Source organism: Chlorocebus sabaeus, chromosome 28 (genome assembly GCF_047675955.1).
Source record: "Chlorocebus sabaeus isolate Y175 chromosome 28, mChlSab1.0.hap1, whole genome shotgun sequence".
In the NCBI taxonomy this organism is placed as follows: Eukaryota; Metazoa; Chordata; class Mammalia; order Primates; family Cercopithecidae; genus Chlorocebus; species Chlorocebus sabaeus.
This window is the reverse complement of record NC_132931.1, coordinates 18,681,902-18,699,181: the sequence shown is the minus strand read 5'-3', so window position 1 is coordinate 18,699,181 and position 17,280 is coordinate 18,681,902. Positions and strand designations below refer to the sequence as shown.

At 51.5% G+C, this 17,280-nt stretch overlaps 1 protein-coding gene across 4 annotated transcripts in view; it reads right to left on the bottom strand.

The window, feature by feature from the left end:
• Window positions 1–17,280, bottom strand: part of CARD11 (caspase recruitment domain family member 11) — a 142,965-nt gene that overhangs the window by 66,697 nt on the left and 58,988 nt on the right. Inside the window, exon 1 of one of the 4 annotated variants that reach the window (XM_073012862.1) lies at window positions 11,272–11,474. The exons of 2 other annotated variants lie outside the window; for them this stretch is intronic. The gene's annotated coding sequence lies outside the window, so the exon portion shown is untranslated. Of the gene's footprint in view, window positions 1–11,271; window positions 11,475–17,280 lie in introns of those variants that run through there. One more of the 4 variants, XM_073012861.1, reaches the window with a different exon arrangement.

Below are 17,280 nucleotides of genomic sequence, written 5' to 3'. Positions count from 1 at the left end.
CATCCACTTGCTTGCACATTTACTCACTCATTCACTCACTCATCCACTCATTCACTCAGTAACTCATTTACTTGCTCATCCACTCATTCACTCACACATCCATTCAGTCATTCATCCATTCACTCACTGACTCACTCATCCATTCACTCACTGACTCACTCATCCATTCACTCACCCACCCACTCACTCACTCGTCCACTCACTCACGCATCTACTCACTTATCCACTGATTCACTCATGCATTCACTCACCCATTCACTCACTTATCCATTAACTCATTCACTCACTCATCCACTCATCAATTCACTCACTCATTCACTCACTCATCCACTCATCAATTCACTCACTCATTCATTCACTCACTCACTCGTCCACTCACTCATCCATTCACTCCCTGTCATTCATTCACTCACTCATCCACTCACTCACTCATGCATTCACTCATTCACTCACTCACACACTCATTTACTCACTCACTCACTCATCCACTCATTCATTGAGTCACTCATCCATTCACTGATTCACTCACCCTTGCACTCACTCATGCATTCACTCATCCATTCGCTCACTCATTCGTCCCTCACTCACTCATTCTCTCACTCACCCACACATTCACTCACTCATTCATTTATTCACTCAATCATTTACTCACTCATCCACACTCACTCATCCATTCACTCAATCACTCATCCACTCATTCATTCACTCACTCATCTGCTCATTCATTAATTCATTTACTCATTCATTCATTTGCTCACTCACTCACTGACTCACTCATTAGATTCAAAAAGCATTCCTAGATGCAGAAGGCAAAAAAATGGAAGAAACTTTGACTATGAGAAGATTCGGGGAACGAAAAATGATAAGTAAGAATATGCCACACATGACAAATACAGGAGGTTCAGAGCTGAGAAAAAGAGGCAGGGAAAGAGAAACTCGGAAGAAAGATGGTGAAAACGGCCCCCAGACTCATTGGAAGAAGAAAGAAGTGGCAAGAAAGACCGGGCCTGAAGAGCAGTGAGAAGGAGATTGGAGGAAAGAAGGAAACCTGGATCCCAGCCCAGTTTGGCCCGTATTTTAAAGTCAAGCATTAGCTCAGAGAATGCAAATCAGAGCTACAGCAGAGTGATTTACCAAGGGAATGCAGCGTGATCACTCGGGTCACTACCTGCAGCTCAAATGAACTTATCTCCAGGGCCCAGAGCTGGCCCTGGCCGCATCACAAGCTTCCTTTGAGAGTCAGCAGGCAGCGGGACACACACCAGGCACTCGCTGCTGCCTTCTGCATTTATAAGACACGCAGGAAATACACTTAGAATCGACGCAGCAATCAATTTAAAATGCATTTCTAGTTGTGGGGCCATCTATTTTATGAAATATCCTGCAAACGGATAAATGCAGCAATGCTTCGAAACACATGCCCAGGTGTTTGAAAGTACCTTTGCCAACTTTTTCCATCAGCTAGAAGGTTAGTATTTTTTTTTTTAAATGCAGATTTCAGGTTTTCTTCCGTTGTGACAGGGATGTGGTGGTGGAGGCTTCTGCCTCTAGCTTTCTAATCCTCCCATTCTCATCCCAGGATCCACCAAGAGGTGCAGTCAGGGCAAGTCGCCTCAACCACAGCAGAAGAGCCCAGGGCGGGGTCTGCATGTCTTTCCCTGGAGCTTCACAGGGCTCCCAGCTCTTCCTTCTAGAAAGGTCTTCAGGTCTGGTCAGCCCAAGTTTCAGGAAGCAGCTTTTTTTTTTTTTTTTTTTTTTTGGCGCGGTGGCTCATGCCTGTAATCTCAGCACTCTGGGAGGCCGAGGCGGGCGGATCACCTGAGGTCAGGAGTTCACGACCAGCCTGGCTAACATGGTGAAACCCCGTTTCTACTAAAAATGCAAAATACTAGCTGGGCATGGTGGCAGGTGCCTGTAATCCCAGCTACTAGGAAGGCCGAGGCAGAATTGCTTGAACCCGAGAGGTGGAGGTTGCAGTGAGCCGAAATCGTACCATTGCACTCCAGCTTGGGCAACAAGAGCGAAACTCCTTTTCGAAAAAAAAAAAGACACTTTAATTTGTGTGTGTGTGTGTGTGTGTGTGACAGGGTCTTACTCTGCCACCCAGGCTGGAGTGCAGTGGTGCAATCAGAGCTCACTGCAGCCTTGACCTCCTGGGCCCAAGTCATCCTCCCACCTCAAGCCTCCCCCAGGAGCTGGGACTGCAGATGTATACCACCACACCCAGCTACTTCTTAAATTTTTGTATTTTAAAGATGGGGGTCTTACTACGTTGTCCAGGTTGGTGTTGAACTCCTGGTCTCAAGCCTCAGCTTCCCCAAATGCTGGGATTGCAGGCATGAGCCACCATGGCCTGCCAGATCTGGGTTTTATTTAGGTCTTGGACTTCCTTATTTTAACCCAAGGTGTTCAAGACTTGAGGTCAACATGCACTTTCTCATCTATCAGGCTCAGTGGGCTGATTTCCAGGCAGCAGAAGAAAAAGAAGTGGGGTGGTTTTTGAGGGCTAGGCTTGAGTGACTTTGTTAAAATGAGAGTCTCTGAGGATGCCTTCTGTTGTAGATTTAGAGAGTTGGGTGGCCAGGGTTCCACAGGCTGGGAACCCACAAATAAGGAAGCCATAACTCCTGCACTCAGGAGGTTCAAATATTGTATGTTGTACTTGTTAGTGTGAAGTGACATTGTTCCCTCCAAAAAGGGTGTAGAGGAAAGGATTGCAGGAATTCTAATCAAACAAAAAGGAAGTCAAACAAACAAACAAACAAACAAACAAACAAAAAAACCAAAATCTTTGCATAAAGAGATAAAAACAGCAGTTCCCCTCTGTGTTCTAGTAGGAAGGATGTGGTCTTGCAGTTAGAGAGCCCTGGGTTTAAACTTCAGTTCTGCCATTTGTTGCTGTGTGGCCTTGGGCATGTTACTTACCCTCTCTGAGCCCCCTTTTATTGGATGAGTAGCACTAACATCTTTCTTTTTTTTTTCTTTTTGAGATGGAGTCTGGTTCTGTCGCCCAGGCTGGAGTGCAGTGGCACTATCTTGGCTCATTGAAACCTCTGCCTCCTAAGCTCAAGTGATCCTCCCACTTCAGCCTCCGGAGTAGCTGGGATGACAGGCATGTGCCACTGTGCCTGGTTATTCATTCATTTATTTATTTATTTTTGTATTTTTCGTAGAGAATGGGTTTCGCCATGATGACCAGGCTGGTCTTGAACTCCTGGCTGCAAGTGATCCACTGGCCTCAGCCTCCTAAAGTGCTGGGATTCCAGGCGTGAGCCGCCGCTCCCGGCCACGAGTAGCACTAATATCTTAAGGCTACTGTGGCACGTACAGTGGGCAATGCTACTTAGCTACTCAGCCCACCCCTGTCAGAAGCTAGCAGCAAACTCAGGATAGAAACAAGAAGTTACAACCTACTCTTCCTGTCAATTACCTCCATTCCAAGCGGAATTTAGAGAAAAAGTTCAAAGATTTACCCTCAGACCTTCTGTCTGGGCTTCCGATTGGAAACTCATCCAGCCGGTGGTGTTGGCATCTTTCTGTGTCTTCCAGGTTCCTCTGGGCAGGGACACACCTCATATTTCCTCGTATACCCCGGCTTAGCAAGTGTCTTCCATAAATTGGCATTTCATATTCATCAGGGGATTGGTGTCCAGCGGCCAAACGCTGGCTTTCTTTCAGTCATTATAGCTTCTTCTCTTCAGCTGATCAGTCCTCTACCTCCCCACGTGTGGGGAGAGCTTTCACTGTGACTGCTTTCCGGTGCCTGCTGTTCCCACCTAGATGGTTCCGCTGTGCCTGCAGTTTGGAGGTACGTGCCAATCCATTTTGCACTCTCTATCACTTATGGGTTAGAAGCCTAGCAGAGATGGCCCTCTGATTTCCAACCTGCAGGGTGCAAACTGTCTTTACCCGGTGAAATGCCGACAGGCCAGCTGGCCGTATGTCCCACCAGGAGAGCTCTTCATTTGCCAGTGTCCCCAAACATCAGCGTTATGGCAGCAACAAACATATCTGCCACCTGCTCCCACCCTGGGCAATTTCCAGACTCTGAAGGGCCTTCTTCACCATCAAAGCCAGTCTATTCTGCTGGGTACCATGGCTCATGCTTGTAATCCCAGCACTTTGGGAGGCTGAGGTGGGAGGATTGCTTGAGCCCAGGAGTTCAAGACCAGCTTGGGCAACATAGTGAGGCCCTATCGCTACAAAAAAATTTAAAAATTAGCTGGGTGTGGTGGCATGTGCCTGTAGTTCTAGCTACTTGGGAGGCTGAGGCAGGAGGATCACTTGAGACTGGGAGTTTGAGACCAGCCTGGGCAACATAGTGAGACTTTGTCTCTACAAAAAAAAAAAAAAAAAAGTAGGCAGGCATGGTGGTGTGCACCTGTGGTCTCAGCTACTCAGGAGACTGAGGTGGGAGGATCACTTGGGTCCAGGAGGTGGAGGCTGCAGTGAGCCGTGATTGCATCACTAGACTTCGGCCTGGGTGACAGAGCCAGATCCTGTCTCAAAAACAAGAAAGTCCATTGTGTCCACTGGGGTGTTTCCGGAGTTCAGTCATGTTTGTGGGATATTGATAACCCCATACCAGCCGTCATTTTTTGGGATGATACTTGTCACTCTCTCATTGTGTAAGGGACTGAAGGGTGTATGGTAACTTCTTTACCAGTTGACCTTCAGAGGACATATTCCCGGACAACCAGGGTACAATATCTCTGTGCAGTGGGTGTCTGCACACAGTGGGCACTCAGTCAACCTCAGAGCAGGACGACAGAATGTCTCAGTAACCAAACCCACTTGCTAGACGTGCAGGCGGACACTGACAGCCTCTGAGGGGAGACCGCCATGATGCAGGAGAGCTGGCAAGCCCCCATCTCATGTTTTAGACGGTCATGCTTGAGCAGTCTGTGACCTCACCAGGATTACTCTAGGCTGTGGCTGGGCTTCCGGAAGGAAAATGAATAATTAAGATGCTGGAGATGGAAAACTTCAGAACACAATAGAGATGTTTAGTCTTAACCAGACAAGAAAATAAGTGTCTCAGGCTAGGCACAGTGGCTCACACCTATAATCCCAGCACTTTGGGAGGCCAAGGCGGGTGGATAGCTTGAGTCCAGGAGTTTGAGACCAGCCTGAGCGGCACAGGGAGACCCTGTCTCTTCCAAAAATACAAAAACAAGTTGGGTGTGGTGGTGTACACCTGTAGTCCCAGCTACTTGAGGAGGCTGAGGCGGGAGGATCGCTTGAACCCAGGCGGTTAAAGCTGCAGCGAACCATGATTGCGCCACTGCACTCCAGCCTCGGTGACAGAGCAAGATCTTGTCTCAATAAAATACAATAAAAATACAGTAAAAGCAGCTTCTCAATATTGAAGCACGTTTGCCCATTCCGGAAAGGGTTCTCGAGACACCTCCAAAGAGTAGCCCCCCCACCTCTCAATCCCCAGGAACTGACGACCCAGTGGGGCAGGTTCCAGATTCCTGGTTTGTCTGATTTCGCCTTTTACTACGTGTCTTTTGTTTTTGATTTTTTGTTGAGATGGAGTTCGCCCAAGCTGGAGTGCAGTGGCGCCATCTCGGCTCACTGTAACCTCTGCCTCCCGGGTTCAAGTGATACTCCTGCCTCAGCCTCCTGAGTAGCTGGGATTACAGGTGCACGCCACCACGCCCGGCTAATTTTTGTATTTTTAGTAGAGACAGGGTTTCACCATGTTGGCCAGGCTGGTCTTGAACTCCTGACCTCAAGTGATCCACCCGCCTCGGCCTCTCAAAGTGCTGGGATTATAGGCGTGAGCCACCACGCCCAGCCTCTGCTGTATGTCTTATGGTAACATCACCATTTACAGGAGGCATTTCTAGAAGAATAAAGCATGAAGCCTATATCCGGCGCTCTTATTATTACAATTATTATAACAATGAGTGTCTCCATCTGAGGTTAGGCGGGCACAGAAATGGAATTCAAACCAGTCGGATATTCTATCTTGGAGAATTCTGCCAAAGAGATGCCAGGGGAGCCCTTGTGTTAGAGCGCATTAATTGAGCACTACGATGTTGGGAGCAAAATAGGTTTGTGCATCCAATTAAATGTGGGGCATCTGAGAGGGAGAAAGATGGAGAGACAGCAGGATTGAGAAAGGGTCTCTTTACTTATAATTAACTACAAAATAAACAGCTCTCTCATGGAATGGGGCCCTCTCTCTTCCCGCCACCCCTGCAGCCCACGTTTCAATTAGCTCTGTGTTATTCGGGTCCCCTATTACTCCAGATAACTCAGGACTGGCTCTAATTAATTGTTACAATGTACTCAGGAGCAGAGCCAAGCTGCAGCTCGGGAAGGCTGGTTGAAGCTGCTCTGTTCCTCTAACCGGCCTCCTGGAAGGGCTGCTCCTGGCTTGGAGCTCCACCTTCACCAATAAGACAGATCTGCCCTGTGGGATGATGAGGGAGAGGGGCTGAGATACTTGGAGTCTGCTTTGTTTGCTGCATTTGGTGCTGAGTAAGGTATCCCCCTTTTCTCTCTGCCCCACTCCCTTCTCAGTCCCTCCTGCTGAGGCAGGAGAATCACTTGAACCCGGGAGGCAGAGGTTGTAGTGAGCTGAGATTGCGCCACTGCACTCCAGCCTGGGAGTGGCGTGAAGCCCTGAACCTTCACGCCAGTAACATTTAAAAAAGACATCAGGCCAGGCGCAGTGGCTCATGCCTGTAATCCCAGAATTTGGGAGATGGAGATGGGTGTATCACTTGAGGTCAGGAGCTCGAGACCAGCCTGGCCAACACGGTGAAACCCCATCTCTGTTAAAAATAAAAAAAATTAGCCAGGGGTGGTGGCGGGCGCCTGTTGTCCCAGCTACTCGGGAGGCTGAGGCAGGAGAATGGAGTGAACCCAGGAGGCGGAGTTTGCAGTGAGCCGAGATCATGCCATTGCACTCCAGCCTGGGCAACAGAGTGAGACTCCGTCTAAAAAAAAATAAAGAAAACACCAGTAACAAAAATTAGCCAGTCCCGGTGGCATGTGCCTGCAATCCCAGTTACCGGGAGACTGAGGCAGGAGAATTGCTTGAACCCAGGAGGCAGAGGTTGCAGTGAGCCGAGATGGCGCCACTGCACTCCAGCCTGGGCGACAAGAGCAAAACTCCGTCTCAAACAAACAAACAAACACCCCACAAAAATTAGCTGGGCGTTGTGGCAGGCCCCCGTAATCCCAGTTACTCGGGAGGCTAAGGCAGGAGAATCACTTGAACCCGAGAGGCAGAGGTTGTAGTGAGCTGAGATTGCGCCACTGCACTCCAGCCTGGGCAGCAGAGTAAAACCGTCTAAAAAAAAAAAAAAAAAAAAAAGACATCTTATCCATAGAATGGAATATTATTCATCCATACAAAGGCATGAAGAAGCACTGCTGCTTGCTACAGCACAGATGAGCCTTGCAAATACTACGCTCAGTGAAGGAAAGGCCACACATCATAAGATGCCATTTAGATGAAATGCCCAGAATAGGCAAATCCATAGAGACAGAAGGCAGGCTGGTGGGTGCCAGGGGCTGCGGGGAGGCAGGGATGGAGGAGGGAGTGAGTGTCAATGAGGACAAGGTTTCCTTTTGTGGTGATGAAAGTGTCTTAGAGCTGGATAGAAGTGGGTGTTGCATAGCATTGTGAATGTACTAGACACCACCAGATTATTGATTTTTAAAATGGTGACTTTTATGTTATATGAATCTTACCTCAATAAATAAATAGAAACAGGCTGGGTGCAGTGGCTCACGCCTGTAGTCCCAGCACTTTGGGAGGCTGAGGCAGGAGGATTACTCGAGCCCAGGAGTCTGAGACCACTCTGGGCAACGTAGCAAGACCCCATCTCAGGAAAAAGTAAAAAGATTAGGCAGGCATGTGGGGCGCGTCTATAGTCTCAGCTACTCAGGAGACTGAGGCGGGAGGATTGCTTGACCCAGGAGTCCCAGGCTGCAGTGAGCTACGATCGCACCATTGCACTCTAGCCTGGGCGACAGAGAAAGACCCTGTCTCAAAACCAAACTAAACTAAAATAAAAACAGCTACAATTTTTTGAGCCTAGGTGAGCAGGGGCCAGGCCCCAAACCCTCAGTGACTCGAAGCCCCAAACAGCCTGGGCAGGAAGCTACGATCATCTCTGGTGAAGACCTGAGACTTCCCAGTCTGGGGGAGGGGACACCAAGGGATGAGACAGCTTGTGGGGAAGCTGGGACTTGAGCCCTGCGGGGAGGCCGTGTGCTTGTCATAGGAGACGACAGTTCACGGGGGAATTGCAGGAATGACTTTTTTTTTTGGTATTTTTTTTTGAGACAGAGTCTCACTCTGTCACCAGGCTGGAGTGCGGTGGCATGATCTCGGCTCACTACAACCTCTGCCTCCTGGGCTCAAGTGATTCTCCTGCCTCAGCCTCCCGAGTAGCTGGGATTACAGGTGCGTGCCACCACGCCCGGCTAATTTTTTTTGTATTTTTAGTAGAGACAGGGCTTCATTGTGTTAGCCAGGATGGTCTCGATCTCCTGACCTCATGATCCACCCACTTCAGCCTCCCAAAATGCTGGGATTACAGGCGTGAGCCACCGTGTCCAGCCCTGCATTCTTTTTTTTTTTTTTTTTTTGAGACAGAGTCTTACTCTGTTGCCAGGCTGGAGTGCAATGGTGCGATCTCGGCTCACTGCAAGTGCAATGGTGTGATCTCGGCTCACAGCAAGCTCCGCCTCCTGGGCGCAAGCGATTCTCCTGCCTTAGCCTCCTGAGTAGCTGGGACTACAGGCACCCGCCACCGTATCCTAATTTTTGCATTTTTAGTACAGACGGGGTTTCACCATGTTGGCCAGGATGGTCTCGATCTCCTGACCTCGTGATCCACTGCTTTGGCTTCCCAAAGTGCTGGGATTACAGGCGTAAGCCACTGTGCCCAGCCCTTTTGTTTTTTTGAGACAGAGTCTCACTCTGTCACCAGGCTGGAGTGCAATGGTGTGATCTCGGCTCACTACAACCTCCGCCTCCTGGGCTCAGGCGATTCTCCTGCCTCAGCCTCCTAAGTAGCTGGGACTACAGGCATCCGCCACCATGCTCTAATTTTTGTATTTTTAGTAGAGACGGGGTTTCAGCATGTTGGCCAGGATGGTCTCGATCTCCTGACCTTGTGATCTGCACTTACAGGACGCTGGGTCAAGGAAAAGACAGGATAGAAGCAGAGGCGGAGAAAGAGGGTGAGGTGAGTGGGAGAAGAGGGGACGGCGGGACAGCGGCCTTGTGACAGAAAAGGGAACAAGAACTCAGGGTTTTACGTTGTACCCACAGGTGCAGAGCTGAGAAAAGGAAAGAGAAATGAAGAACGGCAACTCGGAGGAAGGAGATGGTGGGGGTGGCGCGGGCACCGCATACAGGGTGAGAAAGTGAGGGGGCGGTCTGGCCAGGGGGTGGGGGTGCCGCAACCATCTCAGGTCACGTTCCTTCTCCTGAGAGCTCCCGGGACTGCAGGCAACTCGTTCAAGAATTTGAGTAATTTCCCGGAGGCTGGCTCACCTGTTTCCAACCCATCAGTGATCTTGAAACTTAAAAATACTCAGACTCACACTTCCCGCCTATCCATGCAAGGTAAGACGAGCCAAACACATCTCGAAACGCACCGATGTTTCTTCTTCTAAGGGGGCAGACTCCTGTGGTGTGCCCCCACCCTCTCTTTTAATGCCTCTATTGTGTAAAAATGTCTTTAAATAAATTTGTCGGGCTTGGAGCCTGGGGTGGCCATTTCTTTTCACTCTCTCTACTATAATCCAAGACCAGCAAACATGAGACCACGTTTTTCCAATGGCTTATGCCTCCCCCGCCCCAGCGGTGACGGAAATACGTTCCCCAGCAGCCTCGAGACAACCCTGGATTCTGCAGGCGCAGACATCCTCTGTACCCTCCCGTCATGTAAGTGCGAGATGACAAATGAGATGCAAACAGGGAAGTCTTCTTTACGTTTGCACCAAAGGATACAACCCCCGATAATGAAATAAGGCACCCGCCAAAACTGCACCCAGAAACGGTCGGTCGGCATGGACATGAGGCTGTTACGAATGTGTTTCCTTAGCAGTGGAGAGGGGGCGACTGGCTGCTCTCTGATCACTGGTCTCTTCTTCCCTGTATGCAGGGAGCTCTCAAGGAGCCCACTTAGGAAGGCAGGCTTTAAGGTGACAGGACAGTGTTGTAGGTGAGGCTCCACTCGCCAGTCAGGGACGGTTGGGGGTCACCCCCAAATCTCCGCACCCATGGCTGTTAGCGGGACATTATGCAGTGCATGAACTAGAGACACCAAGAGCCTATCATTCTGTTTCACATTTTAAAGGAGGCCTCTGAGGACCAGCTAACATTTTCAAACCACTTAAGCCAGCGAAGCCCCCAAAAGGCCGTAGTCTCCCGTAAGCAAAAGTTACTAAGGGGCTGCCGAGGGTCTTCAAACCCGCAGGACTTAAGAAATTCCCGAAGCGTTTCACCAGGAATTGAGGAATCTACTCGGATCCCTTTCAGGGATCCCAGGGGGAGGGGAACTTCCCCTTTGGGGTCCTCAGTCCTACTGTCTCTTTGGGAAACTCCTTGCCCCACAGTCGCCTGGTTTGTCCTCCGGTGTTTGTGGGCAGGGGCTGGGCCTCGGGTGCCCTGGTGGACACCAGCGAGCCACAGGCTCATTTCTTAGCATTTGCAATCTCAAGAGATCCCAGAGGAACCATCTGGAAGGTGCTTGCGGGGCTGACACTGGGAAACACGAGCCCTTCCCAGACCCAGAGAGGGCCACGCTGCAAGGCCCCACGTTTTGGAAACAGACCCTGTACACATTTCCTCTCCACCCGGCTGGGGCCACGGGCATCTCAGGCCTCGAGACACACTCTGTACACTGAACCCCACTCCTCAGCCCCTGGCACCATCCCAGTCAGAAGAAAATAAGACCCAGTGCCACGTGACAACGGGAGCATCCTGACCCGTGTGGGTCACCGGGCATGTATGGAGAGCGTCTGGGAGCTGAATCCACGGAACTCTGTGCAATCCAAGCCACGGCATGAGACGGTCGCCCTAGCACCTGCTGCTGGGACTGCACATCCGGTGTAGGAAATTAGGAGATGCAAAGAGGCGTGCATGAAGCCATGAAAGCACATGGGCATGGACAGGACAAGGGGGCCAGGTGCTGGGGAGAGGGGGTCCCACGGCAGCCACCCAGGGACAGGGCTTCACCAGGGCTGCACCTGCAGGCCTCTGTCAGGGGACCTGCCCGTTGGGAAACGTACTCACGCGGTGGTGAGCCAGCTGGGTCCTGGGGGTCCCTCGTGTTCCTCTCAAATTCTCTCCTGTTGATTCCCCAGAAAACACCAAGGCTGCGGGAGAGCAGCCACCTCCCCCGGAAGCCCACACCGACGCCCCACTCAGATGCCACCTCTATTTTTAGCAGGGGCAGAAGTCGGGGCTGGGGGTGGGCTGCCTTACTTCCCTCTTTTTTTTTTTTGTTCTGAGCAGAATCTGTGGGTGACTTTCCACTCATGGGAGCGGGGGAGGCTGGGAGAGCAGAAAGGGACCCACGCCGGGCAGGGCAGGCAGGAACTGCAGGGAACAGGGTGCGTCTGTCATCAGGGCCAGGAGGGCGGTGGGGCGGGGGGACAGGGCGGGAACCCGGCATCGTCAGTCATTGTTCGCACCTCTGCTCTGCTCTCCCCACTGGGCCCCGGGCCACCCCAGACCTCACCCAGGGGACCCCTCTGGCTTCCTCCACAGAGGAGGAAGACTGGCCATCAGGAAGTGCAGGGCCTCGAACATTCCAGGGAACACTCTTCTAGGAGCGTGCATCCCATGATACATACCCTTTTCTCCTCTGTCTCTCTGAAGTTTGTTAGTGGGTGTGGAGCCCAAAGTACTTTGGACTCCCCCATCTGCTGCCCCTACCCGGGATCCACCTTGAACCCTAACCCCCTCTGACAACCTGTGTCTTGTCTTTGCATGGCAGGCTGCCTGCAGAGCTCTGACTACCTCATTCCCCTGGGAGGCCCTGTGGTATAGATGCTGGGGGAGCAGATGGACTGGAACATCGTGTCTTCACCAGGGAATGGGGGCAACCAGACTTGTGGGAATGAATGGAGGCAATGTGTGAACACCGCCCACCCCAGCATCCTGTGGAGGCAGGTGACCAATTCCTTCCCCAAAGCTGTCAACATCCCCTCCACTCCTATACAAGCGAACACCAGTTTCTTGGCCATTGCTTCCTGGCCCTGTGCAACAGCACCCAAATCTACTATCAGAGCTGGCTTCCCCCCATTTCCCAGCCTATACCGATCGCAAGAATACTCGCTGTTCCCCTTTTCTTCCAGAAAATTGAAGTGCAATCAGTGAGCTGCATGGATCTTCAGTACACAATTCAATGAGTTAGGAAGATGCCCATGCAACTAAATTCAATGAGTTAGGAAGACGCCCATGCAACTCAATTGTGATACAGAGTACGGTGGCCACCACTAAGAAGTTCTCCATGGCCCTTTCTATCCCCTTGTGGCCCCAAAGGCAACCACTCCTGTGATTTCCATCAGCTTTGCCTTTTCTTGAACCTTAGGAGAGTAGAATAATGTGCTATTCTACTCAGACATTCCCTCCTTAGATCTCCAGGAAGCTCTGGGCACCGCAGCTGTGTACTCTGCGCGATGCTTAATTTTCTGTGTCAACTTGACTGGGCTAAGGGATGCCCAGATAGCCGGTAAAACATTTCTGAGTGTGTTGGTGAGGCTGTTTCTCAGCCTTTGAATCAGTGGACTGAATCAAGAAGACCCATCCTCCCCAGTGTGGGCGGGTGTCATCCAATCTGCCGAGGACCCCTGAGAGAACAGAAAGTCGGAGGAAGGAAGAATTTGCCCTCTTGAGCTGGGGCATCCATCTTCTTTAGGGTCTGGCTCCTTTCACGCAGCGTTGTGAGGCCGGTGTCAGTCTCGCCTTCCTGTTTGTCACTGGGCAGTGTCCCATCGATGCGTGTCCCAGATTTTCTTGTCTTGTATTATCTTTCGCTGGACATATGGGTTGTTTCCTGTTTGGGACCTTCCTGTACAGCTCTTCATGTGGATATGTTGTCATTTCTTTTGAGTAAACACCCTGGAGAAGGACTGTCTGGGGGAAGAAGACATGGTGTCCCCAGCCCAGGGCCGCCATGGAGAATTAGGGGAGCAGCAGGGACTGACCCTGATCTCCTCACACCTCTGCTCTCTGATCATTCCAGCACTAGCCTTTCTGGGAAGGCTGGGAAGATCTGTGCAGCTCACTGATTACACCTCAAGGTTTTGGAAGAAAAGAAGGGAACAGCAAGAATTCTTGCGATTGCTATAGGCTGGGAAATAGGGAGGAAGCCGGCTAAGATAGTAGATTTGGGTGCTGTTGCACAGGGCCGGGACGCAAGGACTGAGAAACCGGTGTTCACTTGCGTAGGAGCAGAGGGGACGTTGACCTCATCCTTTCCAGCTTAGGCAGGAGAGACAGTGATGATGATATCGGGAGGCTGAAACCCACCAAAGAGTCGGAAGAAAGCTGATTCAATATGGAGTTGGCAATTTCGGGGGGAAAAGATGTCAACACCTTCAAAGGTGGGGCCAGACCCCTTGGAGGTAAAAGTCCCTTCCAACTTTGGATTCTGAAACACACCCCATCGGAGAGACCAAAACATGGCTAGTGGAATTTAGGCTTGATTCCTATTTCCCCGTGAGAGGGTGAAGAGTTTCCTACCGGGCTGCTCCAGGGAGCACAGCAAGGATCACCGGCGCCATGGGGCAGAAGGAGCTGAGTCCCCCCACAGGCAACATGGAGAAGAGGGGTCACCTGAGGCCACAGAGGAAAGGGACTCCTCGGAGGAGGCAGCAGTAACTAAGTCACACACAAAAAGGAAGTGGCATCTGAGAGCTTCCGGCACGCACGCCCAGGGAGGTGGGAGCCTGAGCTTGTGGGTGAGGAGTGATTTTTTGTAGCATGGCAAGAAACAGAAAATACACAACAGGTGGTTCTGCCAATAAGTCTGCCCCAGAGGAACCTGGTGACCCTGGAGACGGGGCTGACCTGATATGGACTTAGGGGTTTTGGGGGTTGAGCCCCAGCCTGGACTCTTGAGCCTTAACAAGGGGGCTGGGAGGCAAGCAGCCCTCTTTCCTTTTTTTTTTTGAGACAGAGTCTCACTTTGTTGCCCAGGCTGGAGTGCAGTGGTACAATCTTGGCTCACTGCAACCTCTGCCTCCTGGGTTCAAGCAACTTCTCCCACCTCAGCCTCCTGAGTAGCTGAGATGACAGGCGTGCACCGCCACGCTCAGCTAATGTTTGTATTTTTAGTAGAGACGGGGTTTCACCATGTTGGCCAGGCTGGTCTCAAACTCCCAACCTCAGGTGATCCACCCGCCTCGGCCTCCCAAAGTGCTGGGATAACAGGCGTGAGCCACTGCGCCTGGCCAGGAGCCCTCTTTCCTAATGCTGCTTCTCCAGTGGAGCCAGGTCTGTCCTTCCGAGGACCCCAAAGCAGTTCAGACCTAGGCCTGTCCAAGCACTCAGGATCCCACCTCCTCTCTGGCACTATTTGTTTTCTTTATCTCCGCCTTGAAGCTGTAGTTCCAAACAGGCAGGCCCTTCACTGCTGATTCAGCTGCCTGAGCCAACACCCATAAAATCCTATTTCAAAAAGGTCCAGTGATTTTATTTTCTGATCATAAATATGAAATTTAATTAGCAGCCTGCTGCTAATGAAGTCGCCGTGGAAGTCAGCCTGGAGAGGCGGAGGGAACGTGAACACCTGCAGGCAACAGAACCCACTGCCCGGTTAACCCTTCCTCTCCTGCTGCCCCTCACTGGGCCCTTTCTAGGGCCACATGGGCCCCGCTGCAGAGGGGCAGCCTCTGGCCTGGAAGGACAAGGAGGGGCTGCTCGTTCAGGCAGAGTTGGATGTGGCTCGGATGTCCCCTCCTTGGGTCTCCAGGAAGCTCTGGGCACAGCAGCTGCGCACTCCATGTGATGGTTAATTTTATGTGTCCACCCGACTGGGCTAAGGGATGTCCAGAGAGCCGGTAAAACATCTGGGTGTGGCAGTGAGGATGCTTCTGGAGGAGCTCAGCATTCGAATCAGTACACTGAGTTAAGAAGATCCGCCCTCCCCAGTGTGGGTGGGCACCAACCAATCTATCGAGGGCTCCTGATAGAATCGACAGTCCCAGGAAGGAAAAATTCTCCTCTTGAGCTGGGACATCCGTCTTCTCCTGCCCTCTGACACTGGAGCTCTTTGTTCTGGGCCTTGGAACTCTGGGACTTACACCATGGACTCCCTTGTTTTCGGACCTTCAAACTGGGACTGAATTATACACTAGCTTTCTTTCTTTTCTCTCCTTTCTCCTTTCTCTTTCCTTCTTTCTTCCTCTCTCCCTCCCTCCCTCCCTCCTTTCCTTCCTTCCTTCCTTCCCCTCCCTCCTTCCTTCCCTTGGCTCCTTCCCTTCCTTCCTTCCCTTCCCTCCTTCCCTCCCTCCCTCCCTCCCTTCCTTTCCTTCCTTCCTTCCTTCCTTCCTTCCTTCCTTCCTTCCTTCCTTCCTTTCCTTCCTTCCTTCCTTCCTTCCTTCCTTCCTTCCCCTTCTTCCCACCCTCCCTCCCTTCCTTCCTTCCCTTTCTCTCCCTCCGTCCTTCCTTCCTTTCCCTCCTTCCCTTCCTTCCTTCCTTCCCTTTCCCTCCCTCCCACCTTCCCTCCTTTCCCTCCTTCCCTCCCTCCCTCCCTCCCTCCCTTCCTTCCTTCCTTCCTTCCTTCCTTCCTTCCTTCCTTCCTTCCTTCCTTCCTTCCTTTCCTTCCTTCCTTCCTTCCTTCCCCTTCTTCCCACCCTCCCTCCCTTCCTTCCTTCCCTTTCTCTCCCTCCGTCCTTCCTTCCTTTCCCTCCTTCCCTTCCTTCCTTCCTTCCCTTTCCCTCCCTCCCACCTTCCCTCCTTTCCCTCCTTCCCTCCCTCCCTCCCTCCCTCCCTCCCTCCCTTCCTTCCTTCCTTCCTTCCTTCCTTCCTTCCTTCCTTCCTTCCTTCCTTCCCTCCCTCCCTCCCTCCCTCCCTCCCTCCCTTTCTTCTTTTTTGAGACAGGGTCTTGCTCTGTTGCCAAGGCTGGAGTGCAGTGGTGTGATCATGGCCCACTGTAGCCTTGAACTCCTGGACTCAAGTGATTCACCTGCCTCAGCCTCCCGAGTAGCTGGGACTACAGGTGTGCATCACCATGCTTGGCTACGTTTTTAATTTTTTTTAGAGATAGGGACTCACTGTGTTGCTCAGGCTGGTCTTGAAGTCCTAGGCTGAAGCGATCCTCCTGCCTTGGCCTCAGGAAGCATCGGGATTACAGGTGGGAGCCACCATGCCCGGCCCTGGCTTCTGTGATTCTCCAACTTGCATAGAGCATATTGTGGGGCTTCTTGCCCTCCATAATCACGTAATCCGATTCCCATAATTAAATCCCCTTTTATATATGTCTCTATGTATCCTACTGTTTCCACATCTCTGACTAATACACTCTGCCCCAGATCAGAGACCCAGCTTCTGTCTTCTCTTTAAAACCCTCTGATAGGCTGGGCCCAGTGGCTGACACCTGTCATCCCAGCAATTTGGGAGGCTGAGGTAGGAGGATCACTTGAGTCCAAGAGTTCAAGACCAGCCTGGGCAACATAGTGGGACCACTCTACAAAAAATTTTAAAGCATTAGCCAGGCATGGTGGTGCACACCTGTGGTCCCAGCTACTCGGGAGGCTGAGGTGGGAGGATCACTTGAGGCCAGGAGTTCAAAGCGCAGCGAGCCATCATCACATCATAGCACTCCAGCCTGGGTGACAGAGCGAGACTCTGTCTTTAATAATAACAGTAAAACTCTCTGATGGAACATTGTCCACAGCAGAAGGGAAGCACTGGGAATAATATGGAGCTCTGCACAGGAGCTTAAGGGAAGCCACTGGAGCTCAGAAAGCACCCAGTACCTCTGCTCAGTGCTGGATGTGAGCTGGGGGCACACGGCATAGGCCACTCTGCCTTACAATGCATTGGATGGTGCGGAGTCCTTCTCTCCACCAGCCAGCCTTCCTGGGAGTGACTTCCAGATACCTTCTGCTCACAACCCAAAAACGTCAGAGGAACCCCATAGTTCCTCCTTCACACTCCACGGAACACACGAAACCCAGGACCACCCTGTTCCTCCCACGACTCCTGGCTTCATTTTCTCTTCCTATAATGCAGGAATAATAATGTCCAGAGTTTGCAGGATCTTAGGGATAATTAAACAAATTTCT